Source organism: Lissotriton vulgaris, unplaced genomic scaffold, assembly GCF_964263255.1.
Source record: "Lissotriton vulgaris unplaced genomic scaffold, aLisVul1.2 SCAFFOLD_301, whole genome shotgun sequence".
NCBI classification, from domain to species: Eukaryota; Metazoa; Chordata; class Amphibia; order Caudata; family Salamandridae; genus Lissotriton; species Lissotriton vulgaris.
Genome location: NW_028244321.1, coordinates 1789261 through 1807244, shown reverse-complemented (window position 1 = coordinate 1807244; position 17984 = coordinate 1789261). Strand labels below are relative to the sequence as shown.

The 17984-nt window shown below is 41.3% G+C and overlaps 5 non-coding genes across 5 annotated transcripts; all 5 read right to left on the bottom strand.

The window, feature by feature from the left end:
* Positions 1-2770: 2770 nt before the first annotated feature.
* Positions 2771-2842, bottom strand: TRNAH-GUG (transfer RNA histidin (anticodon GUG)). Its single transcript has one exon. It is a non-coding gene; the product is annotated as a tRNA-His (tRNA).
* Positions 2843-4122: 1280 nt separating this feature from the next.
* TRNAS-AGA (transfer RNA serine (anticodon AGA)) lies at positions 4123-4204 on the bottom strand. Its single transcript has one exon. It is a non-coding gene; the product is annotated as a tRNA-Ser (tRNA).
* Positions 4205-11586: 7382 nt separating this feature from the next.
* Positions 11587-11658, bottom strand: TRNAH-GUG (transfer RNA histidin (anticodon GUG)). The gene has a single exon. It is a non-coding gene; the product is annotated as a tRNA-His (tRNA).
* A 4228-nt stretch (positions 11659-15886) lies between these two features.
* Positions 15887-15968, bottom strand: TRNAS-AGA (transfer RNA serine (anticodon AGA)). The gene has a single exon. It is a non-coding gene; the product is annotated as a tRNA-Ser (tRNA).
* A 1499-nt stretch (positions 15969-17467) lies between these two features.
* On the bottom strand, positions 17468-17539 carry TRNAH-GUG (transfer RNA histidin (anticodon GUG)). Its single transcript has one exon. It is a non-coding gene; the product is annotated as a tRNA-His (tRNA).
* Positions 17540-17984: the final 445 nt, after the last annotated feature.

Below are 17984 nucleotides of genomic sequence, written 5' to 3'. Positions count from 1 at the left end.
CATTCCTTATACAAAGGCTTTATCTCCTCAGTGGTTGATAGGCTGAAACCGTTTCCTGGCCGACTGCTTGTGAACTGGCAGGAGTCAAAGATCACACATACACTGGTGGGCCTGTGATGGGACACCAATGCAGAGAAACACACCTGGTGCAGATATTCTATTCTGTTTATTAGACCTGCATCTCCCCTGTACCTCCTCAAGCCATCTGTATGTGAAGCAAGAAAGAGTTAAGGAACGGTCCATCTACACTTTTATTGGGAGGATGCTGCTGTGAGCTCCTCCCAGCTAATCACACAAACAGCAGTAAAGCAAAATAACTACACAGTTAGGGGGGACTGCATGGTTAGGTTTTTGAGGAATTATTGAAACTGACCTCAGTGACCCATAAACAGAGCTGTGGCTAATGACTGCATGCCTAATTATGAATAAGCAAGCACCCTGGCTCGTAGGGGCCCCGCAACACACTTTTCTTTGCTCATTGAATTAAAGTATAAACTCCGGCCATGTGTGAGTGGTAAAGGCTTGTTAATTTTGTTGCTCTTCAAATTCACGTCTGACAACAAGACGAAGGAACATTGGGGCATCAGACGCTTTGGAAAGTAGCCACCAACCGCAGAGAAAGAGAGAAAGAGGGAAAAGACAGTATGAGGTGTGGAGAAAACAGCAGCAGGTACAAGGAGCTCAAATGAGATTAATGGCGCCTAAATAGAGCACGTAAAGGAACAGTTACAAATCTAAGAAAAGGGAAAGAAAAGACTAGGAAAAAATACAGAAAGAGCATGTAGATGAAATTCTCTTCCAGGAACAGCAGGTTAAGAGAAATTACACAGGGAGCAGTTAAGCTTGTAACACGGGGGAGAATAGAAAAGAAAATGCAGTTTTATGAAGTGTGTTTGCCTAATCCAGCTAGCACTTTTATCTTATTTCTCTATTTGCTTCTTTTATTGGTAAAGTAAGTTTCAAGTGCATGCACAGGTATGACCGAGAGAGCCAGGGTATAATAATTTGAAGCGTTTGCACCAGCGCTAATGAAGGACGAGAGTTATAGCAAAGATATGAAATGGGGAGCGATAATAAATATGTGATATGGCAATAGTGACACCAAAATAAGCCACCTATTTATAAAACTGACATGGAAGAAATACTAAAGGTTATCTTCTGAAATTGTAGCCGATGTTAAAAAGATTATCGTTGTCGGCAGGATTTGAACATGCACGGGGAGACCCCAATGGATTTCTAGTCCATCGCCTTAACCACTCGACCACAACAACTGACTGTAAGGCGTGTGCACATAATCTGTATGCAAGTTTTCAAGGTGTCCCACAGCACATTCCTGATATTCTGCAATGCACTTTTTAAAAATAATGTTTTTTTCAGCAGGCACTTTCTTTCCTAAAAACAAAAATTGCATGTGTATATCTCTAGTTTGGAATACCATAGCCTTGCATGCATACTCTCATGGGTCACTCAAGTATTTTGGACCCTATTGCTCTCTGTTTTCGTGCTGCTTTTAGTATATGGCCCATATTACAGAAGTCTACCATCTTTGAGTATTTGAGGCTCCTTTGTAAGTGCTTTATATTTTTTCCTTGAAGAGCTATATAATAAAGGGGTCCGGGAAAGATTTCATTTATGGAAGATAAAAGAAGGCCCACTTGTCTCACCAAATGCTGTAGAGTAACCTGATGTTTTACTCATGTTATCCTTAGTTCGTTTTTGTTAGACCTTGCATTCTTAAGGTGGTCCCAACCCCACCTTATTGATTTTCACCTCCGCATTTTGCTGTATCTTTTTGTTGGCCTTAGGACTCTGATCACTTTATCGCTACTAATCAGTGCTGAAGTGCACGTGCTTCTTCCTTAATCATGTGTATAATTGGAGTATACCTGACTGACAGATTTAATTTACTTGAAAGCCCCTTGTAAAGTGGTATACCATATACCCAGGGACTGATTGTGCCGCCCAAAGAAATAGCATTTCAAACCTGTCTCAAGCCTGCTACTGCAGTGCCTGTGCTGCAGTGTACTGCCACTTCAACTTGACATTTAAAACTACTTGCCAAGCCTTAAACTCCAATTTTATTACATATCAGTAACCCCTAAGGTAGGCCCTAAGTAGTCCTAGGGGCTTCATGCTATGTAAGTAAAAGGTAAGACATGTACTGTGGTAGTTTGTATGTCCTAGTAGTATCAAACAGTCTATTACATTTTTCACTACTGTGAGGTCTGCCCCTCTCATAGGTTAGCATTGGGTATTCCCTTATACTTTTTGGGGGGTAATTCCATATCAGAGAGGAGAAGCTTTATTTATTTATTGATAAATCCTATCTACTGGTGAGGTTGGATTTAATCTTACTATTGTATAAATGCCATTTTTAGAGAGTGAGCATTTCTCTGCACTTACTCCTCTATTTGCATGAAAACCTGTCTTCAATTGACGTCTGGATTGGGCTGCGAGACAGCTACATATGTGCATTCCCTGTAGACAGCGACAACACAGGTCACTCAACTGCAACTGCATTCATCTGCATTCTGATTGGCCTGGGGGAGAGCTCCGCTCCCCTTACCGCAAATATGTTCAAGAACGATAATTTATGTCAGTAAGTACAGTATACCTACATCTTATAATCATGTGTGTTTAAATAATTTGTCGTTAGATCGTTTAAATATTGAAAAGGATCTGTTTTTAATAGACATTTTACAAAAACAACTGGTACATTTGGGAATTCTGTAAAGGAAAAACCCAACTGCCGTGACATTGCCAACCACAATGCCGTGACTCGGATTCGAACCGAGGTTGCTGCGGCCACAACGCAGAGTACTAACCACTATACGATCACGGCGAGCAACTTGGGCTCAATAACGTACAGTGACATGAAGAAATTATAATTTGGAACACTCAGGGCTACTCCTGTGATAGGCTGAATGTGTTCATTGCTTCCTCATTCCTTATACAAAGGCTTTATCTCCTCAGTGGTTGATAGGCTGAAACCGTTTCCTGGCCGCCTGCTTGTGAACTGGCAGGAGTCAAAGATCACACATACACTGGTGGGCCTGTGATGGTACACCAATGCAGATAAACACACCTGGCGTAGATATTCTATTCTGTTTATTAGACCTGCATCTCCCCTGTACCTCCTCAACGCATCTGTATGTGAAGCAAGAAAGAGTTAAGGAACGGTCCATCTACACTTTTATTGGGAGGATGATGCCGTGAGCTCCTCCCAGCTAATCACACAAACAGCAGTAAAGCAAGATAACTACACAGTTAGGGGAGACTGCATGGTTAGGTTTTTGAGGAATTATTGAAACTGACCTCAGTGACCCATAATCAGAGCTGTGGCTAATGACAGCATGCCTAATTATGATGAAGCAAGCACCATGGCTCGTAGGGGCCCCGCAACACACTTTTCTTAGCTCATTGAATTAAAGTATAAACTCCGGCCATGTGTGAGTGGTAAAGGCTTGTTAATTTTGTTGCTTTTCAAATTCACGTCTGACAACAAGACGAAGGAACATTGGGGCATCAGACACTTTGGAAAGTAGCCACCAACCGCAGAGAAAGAGGGAAAAGACAGTATGCGGTGTGGAGAAAACAGCAGCAGGTACAAGGAGCTCAAATGAGATTAATGGCGCATAAATAGAGCACGTAAAGGAACAGTTCAAATCTAAGAAAAGGGAAAGAAAAGACTAGGAAAAAACACAGAAAGAGCTTGTAGATGAAATTCTCTTCCAGGGACAGCAGGTTAAGAGAAATTACACAGGGAGCAGTTAAGCTTGTAACACGGGGGAGAATAGAAAAGAAAATGCAGTTTTATGAAGTGTGTTTGCCTAATCCAGCTAGCACTTTTATTTTATTTCTCTATTTGCTTCTTTTATTGCTAAAGTAAGTTTCAAGTGCATGCACAGGTATGACCGAGAGAGCCAGGGTATAATAATTTGAAGCGTTTGCACCAGCGCTAATGAAGGACGAGAGTTATAGCAAAGATATGAAAGGGGGAGCGATAATAAATATGTGATATGGCAATAGTGACACCAAAATAAGCCACCTATTTATAAAACTGACATGGAAGAAATACTAAAGGTTAACTTCTGAAATTGTAGCCGATGTTAAAAAGATTCTCGTTGTCGGCAGGATTCGAACCTGCGCGGGGAGACCCCAATGGATTTCTAGTCCATCGCCTTAACCACTCGGCTACAACAACTGACTGTAAGGCGTGTGCACATAATCCGTATGCAAGTTTTCAAGGTGTCCCACAGCACATTCCTGATATTCTGCAATGCACTTTTTAAAAATAATGTTTTTTTCAGCAGGCACATTCTCTCCTAAAAACAAAAATGCATGTGTATATCTCTAGTTTGGAATACCATAGCCTTGCATGCATACTCTCATGGGTCACTCAAGTATTTTGGACCCTATTGCTCTCTGTTTTCGTGCTGCTTTTAGTATATGGCCCATATTACAGAAGTCTACCATCTTTGAGTATTTGAGGCTCCTTTGTAAGTGCTTTATATTTTTTCCTTGAAGAGCTATATAATAAAGGGGTCCGGGAAAGATTTCATTTATGGAAGATAAAAGAAGGCCCACTTGTCTCACCAAATGCTGTAGAGAAACCTGATGTTTTACTCATGTTATCCTTAGTTCGTTTTTGTTAGACCTTGCATTCTTAAGGTGGTCCCAACCCCACCTTATTGCTTTTCACCTCCGCATTTTGCTGTATCTTTTTGTTGGCCTTAGGACTCTGATCACTTTATCGCTACTAATCAGTGCTGAAGTGCACGTGCTTCTTCCCTAATCATGTGTATAATTGGAGTATACCTGACTGACAGATTTAATTTACTTGAAAGCCCCTTTTAGAGTGGTATACCATATACCCAGGGACTGATTGTGCCGCCCAAAGAAATAGCATTTCAAACCTGTCTCAAGCCTGCTACTGCAGTGCCTGTGCTGCAGTGTACTGCCACTTCGACTTGGCATTTAAAACTACTTGCCAAGCCTTAAACTCCAATTTTATTACATATCAGTAAGCCCTAAGGTAGGCCCTAGGTAGTCCTAGGGGCATCATGCTATGTAAGTAAAAGGTAAGACATGTACTGTAGTAGTTTGTATGTCCTAGTAGTATCAAACAGTCTATTACATTTTTCACTACTGTGAGGTCTGCCCCTCTCATAGGTTAGCATTGGGTATTCCCTTATACTTTTTGGGGGGTAATTCCATATCAGAGAGGAGAAGCTTTATTTATTTATTAATAAATCCTATCTACTGGTGAGGTTGGATTTAATCTTACTATTGTATAAATGCCATTTTTAGAGAGTGAGCATTTCTCTGCACTTACTGCTCTATTTGCATGAAAACCTGTCTTCAATTGACGTCTGGATTGGGCTGCGAGACAGCTACATATGTGCATTCCCTGTAGACAGCCACAACACAGGTCACTCAACTGCAACTGCATTCATCTGCATTCTGATTGGCCTGGGGGAGAGCCCCGCTCCCCTTACCGCAAATATGTTCAAGAACGATAATTTATGTCAGTAAGTACAGTATACCTACATCTTATAATCATGTGTGTTTAAATAATTTGTCGTTAGATCGTTTAAATATTGAAAAGGATCGGTTTTTAATAGACATTTTACAAAAACAACTGGTACATTTGGGAATTCTGTAAAGGAAAAACCCAACTGCCGTGACATTGCCAACCACAATGCCGTGACTCGGATTAAAACCGAGGTTGCTGCGGCCACAACGCAGAGTACTAACCACTATACGATCACGGCGAGCTACTTGGGCTCAATAACGTACAGTGACATGAAGAAATTATAATTCGGAACACTCAGGGCTACTCCTGTGATAGGCTGAATGTGTTCATTGCTTCCTCATTCCTTATACAAAGGCTTTATCTCCTCAGTGGTTGATAGGCTGAAACCGTTTCCTGGCCGACTGCTTGTGAACTGGCAGGAGTCAAAGATCACACATACACTGGTGGGCCTGTGATGGGACACCAATGCAGAGAAACACACCTGGTGCAGATATTCTATTCTGTTTATTAGACCTGCATCTCCCCTGTACCTCCTCAAGCCATCTGTATGTGAAGCAAGAAAGAGTTAAGGAACGGTCCATCTACACTTTTATTGGGAGGATGCTGCCGTGAGTTCCTCCCAGCTAATCACACAAACAGCAGTAAAGCAAAATAACTACACAGTTAGGGGGGACTGCATGGTTAGGTTTTTGAGGAATTATTGAAACTGACCTCAGTGACCCATAAACAGAGCTGTGGCTAATGACTGCATGCCTAATTATGAATAAGCAAGCACCCTGGCTCGTAGGGGCCCCGCAACACACTTTTCTTTGCTCATTGAATTAAAGTATAAACTCCGGCCATGTGTGAGTGGTAAAGGCTTGTTAATTTTGTTGCTCTTCAAATTCACGTCTGACAACAAGACGAAGGAACATTGGAGCATCAGACGCTTTGGAAAGTAGCCACCAACCGCAGAGAAAGAGAGAAAGAGGGAAAAGACAGTATGAGGTGTGGAGAAAACAGCAGCAGGTACAAGGAGCTCAAATGAGATTAATGGCGCCTAAATAGAGCACGTAAAGGAACAGTTACAAATCTAAGAAAAGGGAAAGAAAAGACTAGGAAAAAATACAGAAAGAGCATGTAGATGAAATTCTCTTCCAGGAACAGCAGGTTAAGAGAAATTACACAGGGAGCAGTTAAGCTTGTAACACGGGGGAGAATAGAAAAGAAAATGCAGTTTTATGAAGTGTGTTTGCCTAATCCAGCTAGCACTTTTATCTTATTTCTCTATTTGCTTCTTTTATTGGTAAAGTAAGTTTCAAGTGCATGCACAGGTATGACCGAGAGAGCCAGGGTATAATAATTTGAAGCGTTTGCACCAGCGCTAATGAAGGACGAGAGTTATAGCAAAGATATGAAATGGGGAGCGATAATAAATATGTGATATGGCAATAGTGACACCAAAATAAGCCACCTATTTATAAAACTGACATGGAAGAAATACTAAAGGTTATCTTCTGAAATTGTAGCCGATGTTAAAAAGATTATCGTTGTCGGCAGGATTTGAACATGCACGGGGAGACCCCAATGGATTTCTAGTCCATCGCCTTAACCACTCGACCACAACAACTGACTGTAAGGCGTGTGCACATAATCTGTATGCAAGTTTTCAAGGTGTCCCACAGCACATTCCTGATATTCTGCAATGCACTTTTTAAAAATAATGTTTTTTTCAGCAGGCACTTTCTTTCCTAAAAACAAAAATTGCATGTGTATATCTCTAGTTTGGAATACCATAGCCTTGCATGCATACTCTCATGGGTCACTCAAGTATTTTGGACCCTATTGCTCTCTGTTTTCGTGCTGCTTTTAGTATATGGCCCATATTACAGAAGTCTACCATCTTTGAGTATTTGAGGCTCCTTTGTAAGTGCTTTATATTTTTTCCTTGAAGAGCTATATAATAAAGGGGTCCGGGAAAGATTTCATTTATGGAAGATAAAAGAAGGCCCACTTGTCTCACCAAATGCTGTAGAGAAACCTGATGTTTTACTCATGTTATCCTTAGTTCGTTTTTGTTAGACCTTGCATTCTTAAGGTGGTCCCAACCCCACCTTATTGATTTTCACCTCCGCATTTTGCAGTATCTTTTTGTTGGCCTTAGGACTCTGATCACTTTATTGCTACTATTCAGTGCTGAAGTGCACGTGCTTCTTCCCTAATCATGTGTATAATTGGAGTATACCTGACTGACAGATTTAATTTACTTGAAAGCCCCTTTTAGAGTGGTATACCATATACCCAGGGACTGATTGTGCCGCCCAAAGAAATAGCATTTCAAACCTGTCTCAAGCCTGCTACTGCAGTGCCTGTGCTGCAGTGTACTGCCACTTCGACTTGGCATTTAAAACTACTTGCCAAGCCTTAAACTCCAATTTTATTACATATCAGTAACCCCTAAGGTAGGTACTAGGTAGTCCTAGGGGCATCATGCTATGTAAGTAAAAGGTAAGACATGTACTGTAGTAGTTTGTATGTCCTAGTAGTATCAAACAGTCTATTACATTTTTCACTACTGTGAGGTCTGCCCCTCTCATAGGTTAGCATTGGGTATTCCCTTATACTTTTTGGGGGGTAATTCCATATCAGAGAGGAGAAGCTTTATTTATTTATTAATAAATCCTATCTACTGGTGAGGTTGGATTTAATCTTACTATTGTATAAATGCCATTTTTAGAGAGTGAGCATTTCTCTGCACTTACTGCTCTATTTGCATGAAAACCTGTCTTCAATTGACGTCTGGATTGGGCTGCGAGACAGCTACATATGTGCATTCCCTGTAGACAGCCACAACACAGGTCACTCAACTGCAACTGCATTCATCTGCATTCTGATTGGCCTGGGGGAGAGCCCCGCTCCCCTTACCGCAAATATGTTCAAGAACGATAATTTATGTCAGTAAGTACAGTATACCTACATCTTATAATCATGTGTGTTTAAATAATTTGTCGTTAGATCGTTTAAATATTGAAAAGGATCGGTTTTTAATAGACATTTTACAAAAACAACTGGTACATTTGGGAATTCTGTAAAGGAAAAACCCAACTGCCGTGACATTGCCAACCACAATGCCGTGACTTGGATTAAAACCGAGGTTGCTGCGGCCACAACGCATAGTACTAACCACTATACGATCACGGCGAGCTACTTGGGCTCAATAACGTACAGTGACATGAAGAAATTATAATTCGGAACACTCAGGGCTACTCCTGTGATAGGCTGAATGTGTTCATTGCTTCCTCATTCCTTATACAAAGGCTTTATCTCCTCAGTGGTTGATAGGCTGAAACCGTTTCCTGGCCGACTGCTTGTGAACTGGCAGGAGTCAAAGATCACACATACACTGGTGGGCCTGTGATGGGACACCAATGCAGAGAAACACACCTGGTGCAGATATTCTATTCTGTTTATTAGACCTGCATCTCCCCTGTACCTCCTCAAGCCATCTGTATGTGAAGCAAGAAAGAGTTAAGGAACGGTCCATCTACACTTTTATTGGGAGGATGCTGCCGTGAGTTCCTCCCAGCTAATCACACAAACAGCAGTAAAGCAAAATAACTACACAGTTAGGGGGGACTGCATGGTTAGGTTTTTGAGGAATTATTGAAACTGACCTCAGTGACCCATAAACAGAGCTGTGGCTAATGACTGCATGCCTAATTATGAATAAGCAAGCACCCTGGCTCGTAGGGGCCCCGCAACACACTTTTCTTTGCTCATTGAATTAAAGTATAAACTCCGGCCATGTGTGAGTGGTAAAGGCTTGTTAATTTTGTTGCTCTTCAAATTCACGTCTGACAACAAGACGAAGGAACATTGGGGCATCAGACGCTTTGGAAAGTAGCCACCAACCGCAGAGAAAGAGAGAAAGAGGGAAAAGACAGTATGAGGTGTGGAGAAAACAGCAGCAGGTACAAGGAGCTCAAATGAGATTAATGGCGCCTAAATAGAGCACGTAAAGGAACAGTTACAAATCTAAGAAAAGGGAAAGAAAAGACTAGGAAAAAATACAGAAAGAGCATGTAGATGAAATTCTCTTCCAGGAACAGCAGGTTAAGAGAAATTACACAGGGAGCAGTTAAGCTTGTAACACGGGGGAGAATAGAAAAGAAAATGCAGTTTTATGAAGTGTGTTTGGCTAATCCAGCTAGCACTTTTATCTTATTTCTCTATTTGCTTCTTTTATTGGTAAAGTAAGTTTCAAGTGCATGCACAGGTATGACCGAGAGAGCCAGGGTATAATAATTTGAAGCGTTTGCACCAGCGCTAATGAAGGACGAGAGTTATAGCAAAGATATGAAATGGGGAGCGATAATAAATATGTGATATGGCAATAGTGACACCAAAATAAGCCACCTATTTATAAAACTGACATGGAAGAAATACTAAAGGTTATCTTCTGAAATTGTAGCCGATGTTAAAAAGATTATCGTTGTCGGCAGGATTTGAACATGCACGGGGAGACCCCAATGGATTTCTAGTCCATCGCCTTAACCACTCGACCACAACAACTGACTGTAAGGCGTGTGCACATAATCTGTATGCAAGTTTTCAAGGTGTCCCACAGCACATTCCTGATATTCTGCAATGCACTTTTTAAAAATAATGTTTTTTTCAGCAGGCACTTTCTTTCCTAAAAACAAAAATTGCATGTGTATATCTCTAGTTTGGAATACCATAGCCTTGCATGCATACTCTCATGGGTCACTCAAGTATTTTGGACCCTATTGCTCTCTGTTTTCGTGCTGCTTTTAGTATATGGCCCATATTACAGAAGTCTACCATCTTTGAGTATTTGAGGCTCCTTTGTAAGTGCTTTATATTTTTTCCTTGAAGAGCTATATAATAAAGGGGTCCGGGAAAGATTTCATTTATGGAAGATAAAAGAAGGCCCACTTGTCTCACCAAATGCTGTAGAGAAACCTGATGTTTTACTCATGTTATCCTTAGTTCGTTTTTGTTAGACCTTGCATTCTTAAGGTGGTCCCAACCCCACCTTATTGATTTTCACCTCCGCATTTTGCAGTATCTTTTTGTTGGCCTTAGGACTCTGATCACTTTATTGCTACTATTCAGTGCTGAAGTGCACGTGCTTCTTCCCTAATCATGTGTATAATTGGAGTATACCTGACTGACAGATTTAATTTACTTGAAAGCCCCTTGTAAAGTGGTATACCATATACCCAGGGACTGATTGTGCCGCCCAAAGAAATAGCATTTCAAACCTGTCTCAAGCCTGCTACTGCAGTGCCTGTGCTGCAGTGTACTGCCACTTCGACTTGGCATTTAAAACTACTTGCCAAGCCTTAAACTCCTATTTTATTACATATCAGTAACCCCTAAGGTAGGCCCTAAGTAGTCCTAGGGGCATCATGCTATGTAAGTAAAAGGTAAGACATGTACTGTTGTAGTTTGTATGTCCTAGTAGTATCAAACAGTCTATTACATTTTTCACTACTGTGAGGTCTGCCCCTCTCATAGGTTAGCATTGGGTATTCCCTTATACTTTTTGGGGGGTAATTCCATATCAGAGAGGAGAAGCTTTATTTATTTATTGATAAATCCTATCTACTGGTGAGGTTGGATTTAATCTTACTATTGTATAAATGCCATTTTTAGAGAGTGAGCATTTCTCTGCACTTACTGCTCTATTTGCATGAAAACCTGTCTTTAATTGACGTCTGGATTGGGCTGCGAGACAGCTACATATGTGCATTCCCTGTAGACAGCCACAACACAGGTCACTCAACTGCAACTGCATTCATCTGCATTCTGATTGGCCTGGGGGAGAGCTCCGCTCCCCTTACCGCAAATATGTTCAAGAACGATAATTTATGTCAGTAAGTACAGTATACCTACATCTTATAATCATGTGTGTTTAAATAATTTGTTGTTAGATCGTTTAAATATTGAAAAGGATCTGTTTTTAATAGACATTTTACAAAAACAACTGGTACACTTGGGAATTCTGTAAAGGAAAAACCAAACTGCCGTGACATTGCCAACCACAATGCCGTGACTCGGATTCGAACCGAGGTTGCTGCGGCCACAACGCAGAGTACTAACCACTATACGATCACGGCGAGCTACTTGGGCTCAATAACGTACAGTGACATGAAGAAATTATAATTTGGAACACTCAGGGCTACTCCTGTGATAGGCTGAATGTGTTCATTGCTTCCTCATTCCTTATACAAAGGCTTTATCTCCTCAGTGGTTGATAGGCTGAAACCGTTTCCTGGCCGCCTGATTGTGAACTGGCAGGAGTCAAAGATCACACATACACTGGTGGGCCTGTGATGGGACACCAATGCAGAGAAACACACCTGGCGCAGATATTCTATTCTGTTTATTAGACCTGCATCTCCCCTGTACCTCCTCAAGCCATCTGTATGTGAAGCAAGAAAGAGTTAAGGAACGGTCCATCTACACTTTTATTGGGAGGATGCTGCCGTGAGCTCCTCCCAGCTAATCACACAAACAGCAGTAAAGCAAGATAACTACACAGTTAGGGGGGACTGCATGGTTAGGTTTTTGAGGAATTATTGAAACTGACCTCAGTGACCCATAATCAGAGCTGTGGCTAATGACTGCATGCCTAATTATGATGAAGCAAGAACCATGGCTCGTAGGGGCCCCACAACACACTTTTCTAAGCTCATTGAATTAAAGTATAAACTCCTGCCATGTGTGAGTGGTAAAGGCTTGTTAATTTTGTTGCTTTTCAAATTCACGTCTGACAACAAGACGAAGGAACATTGGGGCATCAGACGCTTTGGAAAGTAGCCACCAACTGCAGAGAAAGAGAGAAAGAGGGAAAAGACAGTATGAGGTGTGGAGAAAACAGCAGCAGGTACAAGGAGCTCAAATGAGATTAATGGCGCATAAATAGAGCACGTAAAGGAACAGTTCAAATCTAAGAAGGGAAAGAAAAGACTAGGAAAAAACACAGAAAGAGCTTGTAGATGAAATTCTCTTCCAGGGACAGCAGGTTAAGAGAAATTACACAGGGAGCAGTTAAGCTTGTAACACGGGGGAGAATAGAAAAGAAAATGCAGTTTTATGAAGTGTGTTTGCCTAATCCAGCTAGCACTTTTATTTTATTTCTCTATTTGCTTCTTTTATTGGTAAAGTAAGTTTCACGTGCATGCACAGGTATGACCGAGAGAGCCAGGGTATGATAATTTGAAGCGTTTGCACCAGCGCTAATGAAGGACGAGAGTTATAGCAAAGATATGAAAGGGGGAGCGATAATAAATATGTGATATGGCAATAGTGACACCAAAATAAGCCACCTATTTATAAAACTGACATGGAAGAAATACTAAAGGTTAACTTCTGAAATTGTAGCCGATGTTAAAAAGATTCTCGTTGTCGGCAGGATTCGAACCTGCGCGGGTAGACCCCAATGTTTTTCTAGTCCATCGCCTTAACCACTCGGACACAACAACTGACTGCAAGGGGTGTGCACATAATCTGTATGCAAGTTTTCAAGGTGTCCCACAGCACATTCCTGATATTCTGCAATGCACTTTTTAAAAATAATGTTTTTTTCAGGAGGCACATTCTCACCTAAAAACAAAAATTGCATGCGTATATCTCTAGTTTGGAATACCATAGGCTTGCATGCATACTCTCATGGGTCACTCAAGTTTTTTGGACCCTATTGCACTCTGTTTTCGTGCTGCTTTTAGTATATGGCCCATATTACAGAAGTCTACCATCTTTGAGTATTTGAGGCTCCTTTGTAAGTGCTTTATATTGTTTCCTTGAAGAGCTATATAATAAAGGGGTCCGGGAAAGATTGCATTTATGGAAGATAAAAGAAGGCCCACTTGTCTCACCAAATGCTGTAGAGAAACCTGATGTTTTACTCATGTTATCCTTAGTTCGTTTTTGTTAGACCTTGCATTCTTAAGGTGGTCCCAACCCCACCTTATTGCTTTTCACCTCCGCATTTTGCTGTATCTTTTTGTTGGCCTTAGGACTCTGATCACTTTATCGCTACTAATCAGTGCTGAAGTGCACGTGCTTCTTCCCTAATCATGTGTATAATTGGAGTATACCTGACTGACAGATTTAATTTACTTGAAAGCCCCTTGTAAAGTGGTATACCATATACCCAGGGACTGATTGTGCCGCCCAAAGAAATAGCATTTCAAACCTGTCTCAAGCCTGCCACTGCAGTGCCTGTGCTGCAGTGTACTGCCACTTCGACTTGGCATTTAAAACTACTTGCCAAGCCTTAAACTCCAATTTTATTACATATCAGTAACCCCTAAGGTAGGCACTAAGTAGTCCTAGGGGCATCATGCTATGTAAGTAAAAGGTAAGACATGTACTGTGGTAGTTTGTATGTCCTAGTAGTATCAAACAGTCTATTACATTTTTCACTACTGTGAGGTCTGCCCCTCTCATTGGTTAGCATTCGGTATTCCCTTATACTTTTTGGGGGGTAATTCCATATCAGAGAGGAGAAGCTTTATTTATTTATTGATAAATCCTATCTACTGGTGAGGTTGGATCTAATCTTACTATTGTATAAATGCCATTTTTAGAGAGTGAGCATTTCTCTGCACTTACTGCTCTATTTGCATGAAAACCTGTCTTCAATTGACGTCTGGATTGGGCTGCGAGACAGCTACATATGTGCATTCCCTGTAGACAGCCACAACACAGGTCACTCAACTGCAACTGCATTCATCTGCATTCTGATTGGCCTGGGGTAGAGCCCCGCTCCCCTTACCGCAAATATGTTCAAGAACGATAATTTATGTCAGTAAGTACAGTATACCTACATCTTATAATCATGTGTGTTTAAATAATTTGTCGTTAGATCGTTTAAATATTGAAAAGGATCTGTTTTTAATAGACATTTTACAAAAACAACTGGTACATTTGGGAATTCTGTAAAGGAAAAACCCAACTGTCGTGACATTGCCAACCACAATGCCGTGACTCGGATTAAAACCGAGGTTGCTGCGGCCACAACGCAGAGTACTAACCACTATACGATCACGGCGAGCTACTTGGGCTCAATAACGTACAGTGACATGAAGAAATTATAATTCGGAACACTCAGGGCTACTCCTGTGATAGGCTGAATGTGTTCATTGCTTCCTCATTCCTTATACAAAGGCTTTATCTCCTCAGTGGTTGATAGGCTGAAACCGTTTCCTGGCCGACTGCTTGTGAACTGGCAGGAGTCAAAGATCACACATACACTGGTGGGCCTGTGATGGGACACCAATGCAGAGAAACACACCTGGTGCAGATATTCTATTCTGTTTATTAGACCTGCATCTCCCCTGTACCTCCTCAAGCCATCTGTATGTGAAGCAAGAAAGAGTTAAGGAACGGTCCATCTACACTTTTATTGGGAGGATGCTGCCGTGAGCTCCTCCCAGCTAATCACACAAACAGCAGTAAAGCAAAATAACTACACAGTTAGGGGGGACTGCATGGTTAGGTTTTTGAGGAATTATTGAAACTGACCTCAGTGACCCATAATCAGAGCTGTGGCTAATGACTGCATGCCTAATTATGATGAAGCAAGCACCATGGCTCGTAGGGGCCCCGCAACACACTTTTCTTTGCTCATTGAATTAAAGTATAAACTCCGGCCATGTGTGAGTGGTAAAGGCTTGTTAATTTTGTTGCTCTTCAAATTCACGTCTGACAACAAGACGAAGGAACATTGGGGCATCAGACGCTTTGGAAAGTAGCCACCAACCACAGAGAAAGAGAGAAAGAGGGAAAAGACAGTATGAGGTGTGGAGAAAACAGCAGCAGGTACAAGGAGCTCAAATGAGATTAATGGCGCCTAAATAGAGCACGTAAAGGAACAGTTACAAATCTAAGAAAAGGGAAAGAAAAGACTAGGAAAAAATACAGAAAGAGCATGTAGATGAAATTCTCTTCCAGGAACAGCAGGTTAAGAGAAATTACACAGGGAGCAGTTAAGCTTGTAACACGGGGGAGAATAGAAAAGAAAATGCAGTTTTATGAAGTGTGTTTGCCTAATCCAGCTAGCACTTTTATTTTATTTCTCTATTTGCTTCTTTTATTGGTAAAGTAAGTTTCAAGTGCATGCACAGGTATGACCGAGAGAGCCAGGGTATAATAATTTGAAGCGTTTGCACCAGCGCTAATGAAGGACGAGAGTTATAGCAAAGATATGAAATGGGGAGCGATAATAAATATGTGATATGGCAATAGTGACACCAAAATAAGCCACCTATTTATAAAACTGACATGGAAGAAATACTAAAGGTTATCTTCTGAAATTGTAGCCGATGTTAAAAGGATTATCGTTGTCGGCAGGATTTGAACCTGCACGGGGAGACCCCAATGGATTTCTAGTCCATCGCCTTAACCACTCGGCCACAACAACTGACTGTAAGGCGTTTGCACATAATCTGTATGCAAGTTTTCAAGGTGTCCCACAGCAAATTCCTGATATTCTGCAATGCACTTTTTAAAAATAATGTATTTTTCAGCAGGCACATTCTCTCCTAAAAACAAAAATTGCATGCGTATATCTCTAGTTTGGAATACCATAGGCTTGCATGCATACTCTCATGGGTCACTCACGTTTTTTGGACCCTATTGCACTCTGTTTTCGTGCTGCTTTTAGTATATGGCCCAAATTACAGAAGTCTACCATCTTTGAGTATTTGAGGCTCCTTTGTAAGTGCTTTATATTTTTTCCTTGAAGAGCTATATAATAAAGGGGTCCGGGAAAGATTGCATTTATGGAAGATAAAAGAAGGCCCACTTGTCTCACCAAATGCTGTAGAGAAACCTGATGTTTTACTCATGTTATCCTTAGTTCGTTTTTGTTAGACCTTGCATTCTTAAGGTGGTCCCAACCCCACCTTATTGCTTTTCACCTCCGCATTTTGCTATATCTTTTTGTTGGCCTTAGGACTCTGATCACTTTATCGCTACTAATCAGTGCTGAAGTGCACGTGCTTCTTCCTTAATCATGTGTATAATTGGAGTATACCCGACTGACAGATTTAATTTACTTGAAAGCCCCTTGTAAAGTGGTATACCATATACCCAGGGACTGATTGTGCCGCCCAAAGAAATAGCATTTCAAACCTGTCTCAAGCCTGCTACTGCAGTGCCTGTGCTGCAGTGTACTGCCACTTCGACTTGGCATTTAAAACTACTTGTCAAGCCTTAAATTCCAATTTTTTTACATATCAGTAACCCCTAAGGTAGGCCCTAAGTAGTCCTAGGGGCTTCATGCTATGTAAGTAAAAGGTAAGACATGTACTGTGGTAGTTTGTATGTCCTAGTAGTATCAAACAGTCTATTACATTTTTCACTACTGTGAGGTCTGCCCCTCTCATTGGTTAGCATTGGGTATTCCCTTATACTTTTTGGGGGGTAATTCCATATCAGAGAGGAGAAGCTTTATTTATTTATTGATAAATCCTATCTACTGGTGAGGTTGGATTTAATCTTACTATTGTATAAATGCCATTTTTAGAGAGTGAGCATTTCTCTGCACTTACTGCTCTATTTGCATGAAAACCTGTCTTCAATTGACGTCTGGATTGGGCTGCGAGACAGCTACATATGTGCATTCCCTGTAGACAGCGTCAACACAGGTCACTCAACTGCAACTGCATTCATCTGCATTCTGATTGGCCTGGGGGAGAGCTCCGCTCCCCTTACCGCAAATATGTTCAAGAACGATAATTTATGTCAGTAAGTACAGTATACCTACATCTTATAATCATGTGTGTTTAAATAATTTGTCGTTAGATCGTTTAAATATTGAAAAGGATCTGTTTTTAATAGACATTTTACAAAAACAACTGGTACATTTGGGAATTCTGTAAAGGAAAAACCCAACTGCCGAGACATTGCCAACCACAATGCCGTGACTCGGATTCGAACCGAGGTTGCTGCGGCCACAACGCAGAGTACTAACCACTATACGATCACGGCGAGCAACTTGGGCTCAATAACGTACAGTGACATGAAGAAATTATAATTCGGAACACTCAGGGCTACTCCTGTGATAGGCTGAATGTGTTCATTGCTTCCTCATTCCTTATACAAAGGCTTTATCTCCTCAGTGGTTGATAGGCTGAAACCGTTTCCTGGCCGCCTGCTTGTGAACTGGCAGGAGTCAAAGATCACACATACACTGGTGGGCCTGTGATGGTACACCAATGCAGATAAACACACCTGGCGTAGATATTCTATTCTGTTTATTAGACCTGCATCTCCCCTGTACCTCCTCAAGCCATCTGTATGTGAAGCAAGAAAGAGTTAAGGAACGGTCCATCTACACTTTTATTGGGAGGATGATGCCGTGAGCTCCTCCCAGCTAATCACACAAACAGCAGTAAAGCAAGATAACTACACAGTTAGGGGAGACTGCATGGTT